Genomic DNA, 16,400 nt, shown 5'->3' on the forward strand with positions numbered 1-16,400 from the left:
CTGTGTCTCCTTTAAATGGAGATGTTACTAGATATTTGCAGAGGTATAACTAAAGGACAACATATAATATGATTGTGGGTTACCAGTACTTTATATTAGCATATATTTTAGAAACAGCATAATAAATACGATAATTTGAGATCTTTATTTCCTAAAATAGGCAAGCAACAGAACCTTTACTGCCACAAATACAGGGCCAATAGAAGTTCTGTAAAGTTAAACAGCCAACAGATGTGTACATTTTTGACCAACGCAGCCGAGATTCTAAATAGCCGAATTTGACTAAAATGTGCAATCTTTACAATTCTCAGATAGTGAATGGGTCAGTGCTTTTTGACAGTACACTGCTCCGCTGGTGTGTACCAGGCTGTGCTAATGCATTTAAAAGGTCTTTTTCGGAGGCGGAGTCAAGCTACAGAGCTGAACGGTCGCATGCAACCCGCGCTCTGTGACCAGCAACCTGTTAAACGGCTTTAACCACATCAATTACCGAGAGAAACCGGATCCCCAGGCAACCCGAGCCAATATGGGTCGAAAAATTAAGAAACAAAAACCGGACAAGCCGAAGCCAGGCACCAGCATCGGGGACTTATGGAGGCAAGCACATGGCGCCTCTCTACCCAAGATGGCCACCTACCTGGGTGAGAGCTCCGATCTCTCAGACGACCAGCTCATGGAGCCCGAGGACTTCCACATGCCCTCCCTACGAGAGCCAAGCCAGAGACCGGCAACAACTATCACCAAACCGGACTCCGCACCGGTGACCAAGGCGGACATGCAGGAGCTACTGGCAGGCCTGCGGAGGGACCTCCAAGGGGACATGGCGGCCTTCCAAAAAGACTTGCAGGGACTACAGGGTCGGATGGGAACTGTGGAAAAGGACTCCCACGACACAAAGGCACAAATTACCCACCTGCAACAGGAGATACAAACACTCCACCGACACCATGCAGCCACGGAACAGAGATTCGAGGCAATGGAAGATTACAGGCGCAGCAACAATCTTAAAATCAGAGGCCTAGCTGAAGAGATCCCGGACGCAGAAATACCACACTGCGTGAGGCGGCTGATAACAGCGATACTCACACCTAAACAGGCGAAAGGGGTGATGATTGAAGATATGTTCCGCATCCCGAATCCATCGAAGGCACCCACCACGGCCCCACGGGACCTAATAGTCCGTTTTCAAACAAAGCAAGACAAGGCTGCAGTAATGGGGGCACTCAAGGGGAAAACCCCCTACAATTTTGAGAACTCGAACCTCACTTTCTTTGCCGACTTATCGGGGAGCACCTTGGGGTGGCGCAAGACTCTACAGCCTTTCACTTCGATCCGCCTTACCGCTGGCGGGGATCTCATGTCCTAACGGTCCTCCAGGCCGGCAACACATACCCAATCCGGGACCTCCGGGAAGGAGCTACGGCCATCTTGGAGACTCTGGGCCTCCCACGGGACGCACTCACTACCGGAGGAGCGAGCGCCACAGCCACGACACACACGTGGGACCCAGCAGGCTCAGCCCCATTTGTGCCACGAAGACTCCATGAGGATAATTACAAGGCAGCCACTACCTAAACCCCGGACATAAAATCTAGAAGGAGACCTCCTGCCAACTTACCCATGCAGAACTCAACCAGTCCGTGCTTAATTAATGCTACAGAATCCCTGGCACCGAAGACACTCTGCTAGCACACAGCGTTGGCGGTCACCGCATCATCTGGAGTCCCTTTGGCGACCTAGGGCAAGTTGCTGTTTAATGGCCCTTCTATCCCCCTTGGACTAGTGTAACACTAAGACTCTGTTTACTGCACTGCTTACGCTGACATGCATGTCACTGTGCTTTAGCTAAAATTTGTAAATTGGTGCCATTACCATGTCACCATGTTATCAATCGTAATGCAATGACGCCATAGGAAATCACACTGCCTACACTACAAATGTCTCCTAGCTTCTAGCCCTACTAGCCCGTGCATGTCCGTGAGAACTCCATATACCTAAGCATTCTCACTTTTCACTATACATTTTTCATACCACCAAAGTTTTCGTTAACTTGCTTTACGTTTCAAGAAGCCTTCTTTCTCATCACCATTATGAGAGTAAAACCGAGCAGGCATTGGTTTCTAGCCTTACGTAGCATTCAGGCATTTGTTTCTAGCCTTACGTAGCATTAACGTTATTTAACATGAGCAGCATGTTTGCATATAGCAGGACAAGCTTTATTTTTTCTTTTAAACTATGTTGGTTGCAGGACGGTACTTTGTCATTATAGCCTTCTACCTTCACCTTATGGTCCCGACCAATCTACTGTTCCTTGCAGCCAACATCATTACTTTGCTATATGTTGTTCAATTTTGTAATAATTTACTTAACCTCACTCTGTCAACGTACCTGCTCATGCTCAAAGTTAACCTTATACGTTACTTATGATTTGTTAAACCTAGCAAGCCTTAACAGTGTTTCACCATTACCTACCACGTATACTACATTTTATTAAGCATACTCATTGGTTAAGATAGAATTGTTAACGTAAAAAATGTGCATGTACTCCTGCCACTGTTTACCATGTATACAGCGTGTGCGCTGTTGTGGCGCTTGACCTAACAATGTACCTACCTGCACAACAAAAATAAAGAATTTAAAAAAAAAAAAAAAGGTATTTTTCAAGGAAAGTGTGATTATATAACCACTGTCTGTTAGATTGCTGTAGAAAATATGAGAATTAGGCAGTTGGGGATACATGCACACGAGTCTGCGAATTATAGATGGTTCATACAGTTCATGCGTGCAGGGAATCAACCAAGAGCCTGTTAGGGCAGATCTGGGATTTAAAATAAAAATTACACACTTTACAAATTCTGAAAGAATACAGTCACTGTGGTAACAAGACATGTCTTTGATGCCATTTGAGTAATGACGTTTTGGAATGTATTTATATGGGAGACTTTGCCACAAGAAATAGTAATGGAATTTAGGAAGTTTGCATAAGCACTCAGCAAGCGAACAAGTTTTCCTATAGAAATACGAATGCTCAACAGAAAGCTCAATGAGTCTTTTTGGCGTTTTTTTGTGCACTTATTTAATAAAAGTGGAACTTAAACAAATGGGTTGGGTGTTTTGTTTTTTCATTTCATTTCTTTAATTAAACCTTTATTATTATTTTTTTTAATTTGTAGGTCTTGGCACGGCCAAGTCATACATTGTAAATTTAATTAAAACACATGGTGCTGTGTGGCAATATGGAAGAAATTCCGAAGCATATTTTACAGTGTGTTCCAAGCAGATGCATCATGGGCCAATCAAAAGTGTTAAGGGAGTAAGTGTACTTACCAATGCAATACTCTTCACCCCTGTAAATGGTTTAAGTTAGTTTACAATGGTAAAGCCTAGAGGTAATAATTCCTCTTTAACCCCTTAAGGACCAAACAGGAATCATGACATGTCACCCATGTCATGTGTCCTTAAGAGGTTAAAGGGACACTATAGGCACCAGAACAACTACAGCTTATTAAATTTGTTCTGGTGAGTAGAATCATTCCCTCCAGGCTTTTTGCTGTAAACACTGTCTTTTCAGAGAAAATGCAGTGTTTACATTACAGCCTAGTGATAACTTCACTGGCCACTCCTCAGATGGCTGTTAGAGATCCTTCCTGGGTTATGGCTGCCTAAAATACATCCAAACATTCAGTATCTCCTCTCTCTGCATGCAGACACTGAACTTTCCTCATAGAGATTGATTGATTAAATTAATCTCTACGAGGAGATGCTGATTGGCAAGGGCTGTGTTTGAATCATGCTGGCTCTGCCCCTGATCTGCCTCTTTGTCAGTCTCAGCTAATCCTAAGGTGAAGCATTGTGATTGGATCAGGCTACCACTTCTTATGATGTCAGCAGACTGCGTGTTTTTCTCTGAGGCAAACAGCATGCAGATCTACAGTTTCAGGCTTGAATACAGTAAGATTTCTATATTTAGGGAGGCATGAGGGGCACAGGGGGACAGATGGTGGTTTTAACACTACAGGGTCAGGAATACATGTTTGTGTTCCTGACCCTAGAGTGCTCCTTTAAAGTTGTACATACCTTGCCTGGACATTTCAAGAAGTAGACATACGTGAAATCACCTATACTAACATTACACAGGGCTCAAGTACAAATACAAGGGATTTTTTATGAAATAATGTTGGGAGATGGTGGTAGAGATAGGAATTAAAGAAACACTCCAAGCACCATAACCTCTACAACCTTCTGTAGTGGTTTTGGCACCAGAATTGCACCAACCCTGTACAACAATAAAATGTCTAATCTGTTAATACGACAACTTGCTTGGGTCTCGATTGGTGCCTGCACCATATCCACTGCATCCGGTTCTCTCCAAAAGGAGAAACCAGATGTCTCTGTAGAGCAGCATTTCCTAATTGGTGTTCCGCGGAACACTAATTGGGGTTCCGCCAAAAAATGTCAAAATAAAATGGCCGTGGGCGGCAAGGGAGCAGTGATCTCCCTGCTCACTCCGGCTCCAGCATCACTAAGAGGTGTGCAAGGGAGCTGAGCAGGGAGATCACTGCTTCTTCGTCGCCCGCACCCCAGCCACCCTGCAGCCCTACTGGACCACAAGGACTTCATGCCAGCTGCCAGCAGCCCCACTGGACTCCAGGGACCCAATGCCAGCACTCCTAAAGGTAGGGGGACTGGGTGGAGTAAAATGTTTAAAAAAAAAATTGTTAGGGAGTTTGTATGTGTTTGTCAGTGAGAGAATGTGTGCATCTGTTTGTCAGTGAGAATGTATCTGTTCTTGTCAATGAGAGTGTATATGTGTTTGTATGTGTGTCTGTAAAAGAGTATGTGTGTCTGAGTGTGTCAGTGTGTGTATCTGTGTGTCAAGGTTTGTGTATGTGTCACTGTGTGTATCTAAGTGTGTGTGTGTGTATGTATGTGTAAGAACGTCAGATAAGTTCTTTCAGCTAATCAGCTTTATAGAGTGATCCTGATTCTCATGCAGGAGAAATCCGAATGCAAAGGATTCTGCACAGGCACCCAGTGGGTTCCAGGTAAATTGTCAAAACTTACTAAAACAGTTTCATATTTTACTGTGATACAGGGCCAGGGTGCCCCTGGCACTATAACCATTAGAGTGGTGTGCAGTAGTTATGGTGCCTTGTGTGATCCCTTAAGTCTCTAGGCTTACTTCCATCAGAACGTTTTGAGCAGGTATAAGTAAAAAAGAGATATCAGCTAATGTTAGCTAAATCAACTCTTTTGAAACCAGTTTTCAAGCCCCATCAACAAGCCAGGGTTTATCAATATTCCTACCAGAACAAATAAGAATAAACCACAAACTTCTGGATAGATGATCTTTGCACATAACAAACATTTTCCTCAAGCTAACGTCAGACATACTGATGACACTGAAATACATGCTTCTGAGGATAATAGTATTCTATAGGAAAGAGAAATCTTAAGCAATTCTAGAAGAATTTTAACAGCCTTTGAAAATGCTACATGTTCGTACTGTCGTCAAAGCAGAACACACAAAAGGAGATAAAAAAAAACAACCCACAGGTAATGGACATTTTATAGCCATGCTACCTATATCCAAACATTCAAAGTGGAACATCCAAGAGATTGCAAGATGGTTAAGTGTTGGAGTATTGAACAGTGATACAAATCCCTCAGGAAAAATGTTGATAACTTCAAAATGCAAAAATCAAGAGATTCGCAAAATTAAAAGGATTACGGCCCATGTGATGACTTATTCAGTAAAACTAAAATAAGTTAAGCTAGCCAATGGAACCAATTAAAATAAAATCATAATTGAACTCACCAATAGACACCTTTTTAAAAATCATTACCCGGCCCTTTTAATTATGAGCAGATAAAGTATGGATCTTTAATTCCCATAAGTATGCAACTCTCAAACACTCTAGTATTATTACAAAGGTATTTTGTTTAACCCCTTAAGGACACATGACGTGTGTGACACGTCATGATTCCCTTTTATTCCAGAAGTTTGGTCCTTAAGGGGTTAAAAATGAGTACTATTTTAAAAGGAACACTATAGGGTCAGACACACAAACATGTATTCCTGACCCTACAGTGTTAAAACCACCATCTAAGTCCTCCCATTGCCCCCCTAAATATAGTAAAATCTTACTCGTGTTCAAGTCTGCTGCTGCAGGCTCTGCCCCTGATCTGCCTGCTTGTCTGACATCATCAGAAGTGATTCTCTGAGCCAATCACAATGCTTTAACATAGGATTGGCTGAGACTGGCAAGTAGGCAGATCAGAGGCAGAGTCAAACACAGCTCTGGTCAATCAACATCTCCTCATAGAGATGCACTGAATCAATGCATCTCTATGAGGAAAGTTCAGTGTCTGCATGCAGAGGGTGGCGAGGCCAGAATCAAATATGACGCCAAGACAGCTCGCTTGCAAGGATGGACTTATGTGGATACCACTAACCTGGAGGGAGAGCGAAAGAGGAGGATCAGTATTAGGAGGAGGAAAGATAAGGAGCTCAGTTTTAGTGAGATTGAGTTTCATAAAGTGGGAGGACATCCAGTCAGAGATGGAAGAAAGGCAAGCAGTGACACGTTGCAGGATGGCAGGGGAGAGGTCCGGGGAGGAGAGATATCTGGGTGTCATCAGCGTACAGGTGGTAGTGGAATCCAAATTAAGTAATAAGTTTGCCAAGAGAGGCAGTATAAAGAGAAAATAGAAGGGGACCAAGGACAGAGTTTTGGGGGACTCCAGCCGAGACAGGACGAGGGGAGGAAGTAGCATTAGAAAAGGAAACACTGAATGAGCGTTGGGAGAGATCAGAGAAAAACCACCAGAGGACAGGGTCACAAAGAACGAATGATTGAAGAGTTTGAAGAAGGAGAGCATGATCAGCGGTGTCAAAGGCAGCAGAGAGGTCAAGAAGAATTAGTATGGAGTAGTGGCCATTGGATTTAGCTGCGATTAGGTCGTTAGTAACTGTTGGACACTTTACACCATTAAACATTCCAGGTTATAACATGTAAGGGCCAGTTTGTCTCAGTATTTTTCCTACACCTAACACTTCTACACACTGGGTGAAGCTACTGCAGTCTAGAAGTGTCAAGCTCCCAGCCATCACCAGTGACAGCTGCAGAGATATAATCTAATCCTTATCTGCGGAGGATCGCAGAGTCTGACAGGACCCTCCATAGACCTCAATGCTTGCGCATGAGTGAGAGTACAGCAGTGACGTCGGCTCCTGGCACTTCGGCCAGAAGAAGATAGCGGCACCCACAAGGGACAGCTTCAGATAAAAAAAATCGTACCTTTTCCTGACCAGACCACCAGCACCAAATTATGCAAAGTCTCTAGACGGTGACAGTAACGCTTTAAGTGAAATGCGTGTACTCTTGTATGATAGGTCAGCTGGACAGACAGCCATATTAGTGGGACTGATAATTATAGTGTATATTCGGAAAACAGTTGCTTCACTATAGTTCCAAATGGCTTAGTAGGTTACCCAGTGATTGCGAACATAGATAGTAGGTTAGATGAGTTTTGACAGACCTCGCTCATTTCGCAAAAAGTCTGGGAACACTTGTGTGTGAGTACCTCGGAAAGAGAAAGTAAGCCAAAGGGCTAGCAAAAATTACAGGTGACTCTGTTACCAGCTAACTACACGTGTGGTAGCCAAATTTTACAGATCAGCCAAAACATTCTGTTAACCTTTTGATTTCATGGAGTTTTATGTTAAGGGGTATCGAGTGAATATGGGGCAAGGAAAAACTGTTATATATTTCCTTTAAATCAAAGACTATTGTTTGGTGTAGTATTTTCTCTCAATTACAAAGTGGTGATCCATCATGTAAGTCAGGGTTTTGTTGATTATTTGTCACGTGAAACTATGTACAAATTCTTATATTTAGCAGACATAACCCCATATTACCTGACAAGCTGTAGTTCGGCTGGTCCTTGAACTCCAACATTGATTATTGAGCTAATTCGATTCTAATGTAACAATTACCTTTGCAACATTAAACTGTTATACTGTGTGTTTACTGGAGGAGTTATAAGCAATAGATACAGTATTTATTTCCACAGATAATTAAAAAAGTTAAAGGAACACTCCAAGCACTATAACCCCTACAGTGCGCTGTAATGGTAATGGTGCCACAAGTGCCCTGTGCTCCCCCCCCCCAAACTGCTAGTAAGTGATTTGATAACTTATATTGGGGGCACTTCTGCATCTTAAACACAGTGCACTATGTTTGTTTTTTATGATATATAGTGAATTCCATTATTTAGTTATAAAAACTAATTTTATTGTATATGAAATACACATATACATGTATAAGAAATATGGAAGTAAAGAGGTTAACTGATGCACGAGACATCTGAATTGCTACTAAAAATATAAAAACGAAGGTTGCGTATTTCAGTAATTATCTGCTTTTTTCATCATTGGAGTAAATCTCAATATAAGACTGAGTATAAAATCAGTGGTTATACAGTCATCAACGGATAAAACAATAAAGAACAAACACAAAATCAGCACTGGCAGTGGGAAATTATAGCTTCAATCACCATGCATGTTGTGAAAAAGTGATCAGCTGCGAATTGCCGTATTTAAGCAGCTCGGAGATTATAATGTATAAGAATGAATATGATCTCACCGGGAATAAAGAAAAATTGACAAGGGAATTGCAAATTTTACTCCAAAATAGCGGAGGTGGGAAAATGGCTTTAGTTAAAAATGTTTCTAAATGAGCTTTTTTTGACCTAAAATTAGCATTTTACTTGTCAATTGTGCAGGATTCCAGCTTATTAAGATGGCAATAATAATAATAATAATAATAATAAAAGATTTGACAATCAGGTATTTCTGAACTTGGAACAAACATTTAGATATACTGTTATTATAAGTTTCCTATGCAACAGTTTTTCTAACATATGTTAAATGTATATATAGAGCTACATTATGAATGACAGAACCTAATTACTGGTTATACAATAAAATTAAAAATATTTTTAAAATGGAACTACGAGGCATTACAAATATTTGTCACCTGTATGACCATCTTAAAATGACACGCAAAAATAACACTCATATATAAGATATGATCAAAGCGCATCTTTTTTTTTTTTTTTCTTAATTTCTTCTGGGGTTATTCACTAACAAGGCGACTGATAAGTACCGAGAAAGAACTGCATGTTTTGTTTAAAACAGATGAATTTGGAATATTTTCCAACTAAGCTCTTTTTTCCCAATTCGGTTATTCTGGTCTAAAATTAGCATTTTCCTTCTCAAGTTTCCACAATTGAAGGTTTAGAAAATAACCGCTATGTTAACCTCTTACCAGCCCAGACACTAGTAATTAATTTAAATTCCTTTAACAGCATCAACCAGATCAGAGGATGGGAATGATGTGATGTTAACAAGAGAATCCTGGTCTAAATTCTTTGATTTTCATACAATTCCTTTGTGGGGCCACCCAATTCACCATGTAGAGAATAAAGAGAAAGAACACTTTTTAAGAAAGTTCTATGGCATGGGTTACTGTTGAGAAATTGTCCCCAGTGCTGTGTGCTCATGCGTGGGATAAGGGGTACTAGAACTGGAAGATGCTCGTCATGACCAAAGTGTGGTTGGATGAATCATACCGGGCCTTGCAGTGGCATGCATGCTATATCTAGCCAGGGCTGGTCAACCTCAAATGCATCAAGGGAGAGGACTATGATGGTCCTGGTCTTTTGTGGGAGATTTTTGATCTTGGTACGGCATTCAGAGACCCAGACAGTTCCCGCTTCTTGGGCCTTACGGGGATAGCGGAAATGCAGCCGGATCTGACTTTTCTTGCTAACCTGGAGTGGGAGCTCGAACAGGACTACGTACGCCTGTTTCACCGGATAATGCCGCCAGTCCTCGAAGTGATGGAGCTCATAAACTTGGAGTTCCAGGGAGAGGAGAGTATCGTCCTCCATCCCCAGCAGCCAAGTGTGTTACAGGGAGTGGAGACAACCAGTCTCACTACCCAGCGGCAGTGTGCATTCCGGGGAGAGGAGCGTATCGTCCTTCCACCCCAGCAGCAGTGTGAGTTACAGGTAGTGAAGACAGTCAGGCTCACTACCTAGCGGCAGTGCTTATTCCAGGGAGAGGAGACAACCGGTCTCTCTCACCAGCGGCAGTGCAAGTTACTGGGAGTTGGGACAGCCGCTCCCACTCCCCAGCGGCAGATTGTGTTCCAGGGAGGGGAGACAAAGGGTCTCTCTCCCTAGCTGCAGTTCAAGTTACTGGGAGTGGGGACAACTGGTCGCACTCCCGAGCGACAGGAGTTATCCCCTAGAGCGGAGAATTGTGCCCTCTGTCCCCAGCGACAACTTGGTGCATCAGGAGTGGATTATAGCAGTCTCCCTTCTCAGAAGGACCTTGGATGTACAAACTGGCACTTGTGACAGGAGGACCTCTGGATAACTGAACCTTTTATTATTATAGATAGATAGATTCTGACGCCAAAACCTTGCATCAGATGCAAAATATGCCCTGAACAGATATTAGCCAGACCAGAACTGCCAAATTAGTAACACTTCTGGCAGCAAAGTGGTTAAACACTGTATGTGCAGCATTTATAGCGCAATGTTGCACATACAGATTCCTCGCGCCAAGACCGCTTTAAATTTGTGAGGTGGTCATGGTGCTTGTTTCATATATCGAGTTAGCAACGGAGAGTGAATGAATTCCACCATAAGAATGTAAGCAGAATTCAGAAATCTAGTGCTGGTGTATAAATGTATTGCTCTGATTACCTTATAAATGTCATAAGTTCTTATTCACCCAAATGTGCCAAGGACTTAAAAAAATTAACAAGCAAATTATATTTATATTTTAAATTCCAGACAGTAATAATAATAAATATTTTCACTATGTGCAATCTGATTACTATAAGATATAGATATATATAATTTTTTTTTAAAATATATATATTGTATATCCTGTATATCTTATATTTATAAAGGATAGATAGAAAAAATAGTGATGTCAGCTACCCCCTACTGTAACTAGCCCCCCTGCATTGTATATAAAGCAGTCACACCATGCCCATACAGCTGCCTCCATGATATGAATAGTAAAGTTGCCCATGGGCTTGTTCAGTGTGAAGCTCAGCCCCCCAGCCATGCACACAGGACTTACCAGAATAGGGGTGTTCCTGTCTGTACCGGTTTCCCCATGCCCCCCCGGGTGTCGGTGTATCTCAGGGACAGGCTGAGTCCGCACCGCTGGCTGGGAGGCAGTCACTGTACATCTGGCTTCTTCTGCACTCAGAGATGCTACAGCTCCTCTCTATGGGATAGGGGGCGGGGCCCACGTTACGCGTCATCGCTGCGGCCCCGCCCACTGAGTGGCCGTAAAGGACGGATTAGCCGCGCCGTGCCACAGGCTGCATACTGACAAGGCTAGACTCAGCCACTATCTCTGTCAGCACTGAGTGTAACACAGGGGGGTTTAATATGGTCTGTGTTAGCTGCATCCACCTGTCTGTCCATACCCAGCTCTCCTAATGTAAGAACTATATTACCACACATCACTATCCCAGAGCTCCACAGCAATACAGCTCTCAGTAATGTGTATGGTGGTAAGTATCCCAGAGCTCCACTGCAATACAGCTCTCACAGTAATGTGTATAGTGGTAAGTATCCCAGAGCTCTACAGCAATACAACTCTCACGGTAATATGTATGGTGGTAAGCATCCCAGAGCTCCACAGCAATACAGCTCTCACAGTATTGTGTATGGTGGTAAGCATCCCAGAGCTCTACGGCAATACAGGTCTTGCAGTAATATGTATGGTGGTAAGTATCCCAGAGCTCCACAGTAATACAGCTCTCACAGTAATATGTATGGTGGTAAGTATCCCAGAGCTCCACTGCAATACACCTCTAACAGTAATATGTATGGTGGTAAGTATCCTAGAGCTCTACAGCAATACAGCTCTCACAGTAATATGTATGGTGGTAAGTATCCCAGAGCTCCACAGCAATACAGCTCTCAAGTAATATGTATGGTGGTAAGTATCCCAGAGCTCTAAAGCAATACAGCTCTCACAGTAATATGTATGGTGGTAAGTATCCCAGAGCTCTAAAGCAATACAGCTCTCACAGTAATATGTATGGTGGTAAGTATCCCAGAGCTCTAAAGCAATACAGCTCTCACAGTAATATGTATGGTGGTAAGTATCCCAGAGCTCTAAAGCAATACAGCTCTCACAGTAATATGTATGGTGGTAAGTATCCCAGAGCTCTATAGCAATACAGGTCTTTCAGTAATGTGTATGGTGGTATGTATCCCAGCTTTCCACAGCAATACAATTCTTCCAGTTATCTGTAGTGAGTGGTTGTATCTCAGAGCTCCGCAGAAATATAACTCACAGTAATGTGCAGTGTGTATGGGGTTGTCCCAGAGCTCCACAGAAATACAGCTCTCACAGTAATGCGTATGGTGGTAAGTATCCCAGAGCTCCACAGAAATACAGCTCTCACAGTAATGTGTGAATTAGTTTATTACAGAACTTAACAACAATAAATCACACAATAATTTGTGGTTTACAGGTGGTGTTGCTGAGTTCCACTGAACTAAATGTAGCTATGCATTATATATGAGTATATTACAGAGCTCTACAGAGGTAAAACATATAGCAATGTATAGGTGGTATACATTTATTGCAGAGCTCCACTGAAATATAACTCTCAGTAATGTGCAGCATGTAAGAGTGTGTCACAGAGTTCCACAGCACTAAACTCACTAAATGTGATGCTGTAAATCAAGTGTTTATCCCAGAGCTCTAAAACCAGTACAGCTCACATAAATATATGGTATATATGCAACACAGTAATGTGCAGTGTGTGAGTATATCCCAGAATTCCACAACTCATATTTTATTGTATATTTCCCCTTTAATACCGAACCGGGTTTATTCCCACGAGTCTATCACTTCTTGCGGCCGCGGTCTCTCCACATTTCTGAGTGACCGCGGCTCTACCTTCAGTTCTCTTCATTAGTGCCGCGGACTCCATTTCCCAGGAGTCCGTGGCTCAATTCCGCGGCTCAATTTCGCGCCCTCAGGTTTTCCCGCCTTTTCGCGTCTGCAGTTTCTGACCATTTTAACACCGCGGTTTTCTTCACTAACATCTCATATCGTTGGTACCCAGCGTTGGATTTGGTAAGTACCCTATTTACTTGCTAAATAGCAACCTAAAGTGCTCACACCTACCTTCTATTATTACTCATTATACTCATTTGTTTTATTAACAGATATACCTGCTGTATTTTCTCATTGCTACTAATAAAGGAAGGCCTTGTGGGTGAACCCCACCTTTTTTCTCTACTACTGTTGTTCATTGAATGTCTGTTGTGGGTGACCCCCACCTTATTCACTTTAATACTCAATTCTAACAGAGTGTTTTTCCACACCATCACTACAGTGAGTGACCCTCACCTCACATACCCCTAGTTAAAAATAGTCTGACTATTTGTGTGGTAATCCCACTTCTTTTCGGTACAGTGGTACAACCCACTTGTATAATTTAGTGGTCTACCCCACTATTGCGTGCCGCCCTACACATCAACTACGTTGATTTGGGTGACCCCCATTTATAAATTTTATCAAACATATTTGGGTGAACCCCATTTAATATCCTGTCTTACATTATTTGACATAATAAACATGTCTGACAATAATGAGCCCGCAATTTCTCAGGAACTTAAAGCCTGGCTAGTCTCGACAATTGCCGAATCTATTCCCAAGGCGTTGGCAGCCTTCCATGAAAAAACTTCTGGCGACACTAATCCCATCACATATATACCCTCTGAGTCAGAGGACTCTCAGCCCTCAGATCAGGAAATTACATGTAAACGCCCTTGGAAAGGGAGTAGTATATCTGCGGGCAAGGGCAAGGCTCCTGCCAAGTCCCAAAAACTATCTGTCAACCGCCCCGCCCAAACCATTTTTGACCCCTTGGAGGGTTCTACATCTCATAGGGGCGATGAGATTCAAGACTACCTCGGCTATTCTGATGAGGACCCCTCGGCGAATGTGCTAGGGGATACCCCATCAAGGAGACATTTATTACCCAAAAAGACACTGATACAAACACATCTATGCAGAAGACACCGAACCAGACATCCTCCTGGATGCTTCGGGTGTCCCCTTCTTCGACCCCAGGGTCATCAGGCATCCACGACCGGCGAATGGGCCCCACCGGACCATATTTCTAACTTCTGCAAAATGTGGTTACGCAAACCACTTGAAAAAGAAATTAGGGCAAAACTCAGAGCCGAGTGCCCTCGACCTACCATTCCCAACAAGGCGGCTCTCACGCCAGAGTTTGACCCACTATTTGTGACCTTCCTCACTAAGACAGGGAAAGATCCTCGCAAGGGCATTGAGCAGGGTCTTAAGACAGCCCAGGATAAACTCCTGGACATCGCTGGCCCTATCATTCAAATTTTCACACTAGATGACGAAGCTATAACTAGTGGTGAATTTGACCCAAATACCGTCAGGGAATGGGCCCAGAGAGCCTTATGCTTTCTAGGCAACGCAAATGTTGCTATATCCATTGAGAGATGCAGGGCGGCACTATACAAATTAGATGCTAAATTAGCAAATCTGAGCTCCCGAGAACTGGGACCAGAGGCCAACGGATTGCTCTTTGAAGATTCATTCATGAAGGATCTCTCCAAACATGTAGCGGTATTCACTACCCTAAATAAGGCCCAATCCTCCTTACGGAGGGTTTTTCGTTCCCAGTCAGGCCATTTTTCTGGGAGAGCTGGACGTTATAGAGGCCGAACGAACAGCAGAATTGCCTTCACAGGCTACAAGCCTCAACTCTCAGAGAATTATTGGCACTCGGGGCAACCCCGACCCTACCACAGGCAGCTATTCACCAATAGAGGATCTATCCGGGGACGTGGATCTGCCTCCTTACGCGGACGCACTGCTCCAGGTAATAAACCTTCCTTTTTTCAATGTACCTATAGCAGGTCGTCTAACCCATTTTTTCCAACAGTGGGAACTGATTTCACAAGACCTATGGGTCCTACACACAGTCCAAGGGTTCAAAATGTACCTATAGCAGGTCGTCTAACTCATTTTTTCCAACAGTGGGAACTGATTTCACAAGACCTATGGGTCCTACACACAGTTCAAGGGTTCAAAATGGTTTCCTTTCCACTCCCTTCCAGGACACACCACCTACACCACTACGAATGTTTGCATCAGACAACCTGACACTACAAACAGAATTGCACAAACTAGTAAAAAAAAGGGGCGATAGAAAAATCCCCTTTCCCACACACCTTTCTCAGCAACATTTTTCTGGTCCACAAAAAAAAATGGAGACCTACGTCCAATTATCAACTTGAAAGACCTGAATCATTATGTCAGGTATCGTCATTTCAAGATGGAGGGCATCCATCTACTCAGGGACCTCCTTTGCGTGGGAGATTGGTTCTCTAGATTCGATCTCAAAGACGCATATCTCACAGTCCCCGTTGCCCGCAATCATCGAGCTTTTCTTCAATTCCTCTGGCAAGAGGAGATTTGGCAGTTCACATGCCTTCCGTCCAGTCTATGCTCCGCACCATGGTGTTTCACAAAACTGATGAAACCAGTGATGGCGTTACTCCGATCATAAGGGATTCGGTCCATTATATATTTGGACGACATCCTGATAATGGCTCAAGATTCAGACCTTTTACGCCAACACACGGACATGACAACGGCCTTACTACAAAATCTAGGTTTTGTAATCAATTTTCAGAAATCGGCCCTGAAACCTTCTCAGAAGGTTCAGTTTCTCAGATTTCTGATAGACTCCGTACAGGCGATATTGCAACTACCCTCCGCAAAAAAAAAAAATATAAAAAAAGACATTCGCAAATTGTTATCAGCCCACCAGATTCACCTACGCGATCTGGCCCATACCATAGGCCTACTGTCCGCCTCTATCCAAGCCATTTACCCAGGACCTTTACATTACAGAGCCATGCAACGGCTCAAGACATACTATCATCACCGCTCCACCTCCTACGATCAATACATCTACCTAACAGACGAAGTTCGTATGGAACTTCACTGGTGGCTTCACAACATGGAAGCCTGGAATGGCAAAGCCATTTTCGGATCGCAACCAGATTTAATTCTGGAATCCGATGCCAGTCTCCTGGGTTGGGGCGCTACCTGCTCCGAACGGTCCACAGGGGGCAAATAGTCCCCCTCCGAGCAAGCGCTGCACATCAATTGCCTAGAATTGATCGTGGGATCTTTTGCAATTCGCAGTTTCGCAAAAGATTGTTTCAATTGTTCACTAGTACTACGCATGGACAACGTTTCTGCAGTACGTTATGTGAATCGCTTAGGAGGTTCC

The 16,400-nt window shown here is 43.2% G+C and overlaps 1 protein-coding gene across 2 annotated transcripts in view; it reads right to left on the reverse strand.

Moving 5' to 3' along the window:
* Positions 1–11,315, reverse strand: part of CHST15 (carbohydrate sulfotransferase 15) — a 107,759-nt gene extending 96,444 nt beyond the window's left edge. For both annotated transcript variants that reach the window (XR_010085770.1, XM_063435322.1), the window contains exon 1: positions 11,165–11,315. The gene's annotated coding sequence lies outside the window, so the exon portion shown is untranslated. The remainder of the gene's footprint in view (positions 1–11,164) is intronic.
* Between the last annotated feature and the right edge of the window lie 5,085 nt (positions 11,316–16,400).

The sequence above is a fragment of the Pelobates fuscus genome, chromosome 10, assembly GCF_036172605.1.
Source record: "Pelobates fuscus isolate aPelFus1 chromosome 10, aPelFus1.pri, whole genome shotgun sequence".
NCBI classification, from domain to species: domain Eukaryota; kingdom Metazoa; phylum Chordata; class Amphibia; order Anura; family Pelobatidae; genus Pelobates; species Pelobates fuscus.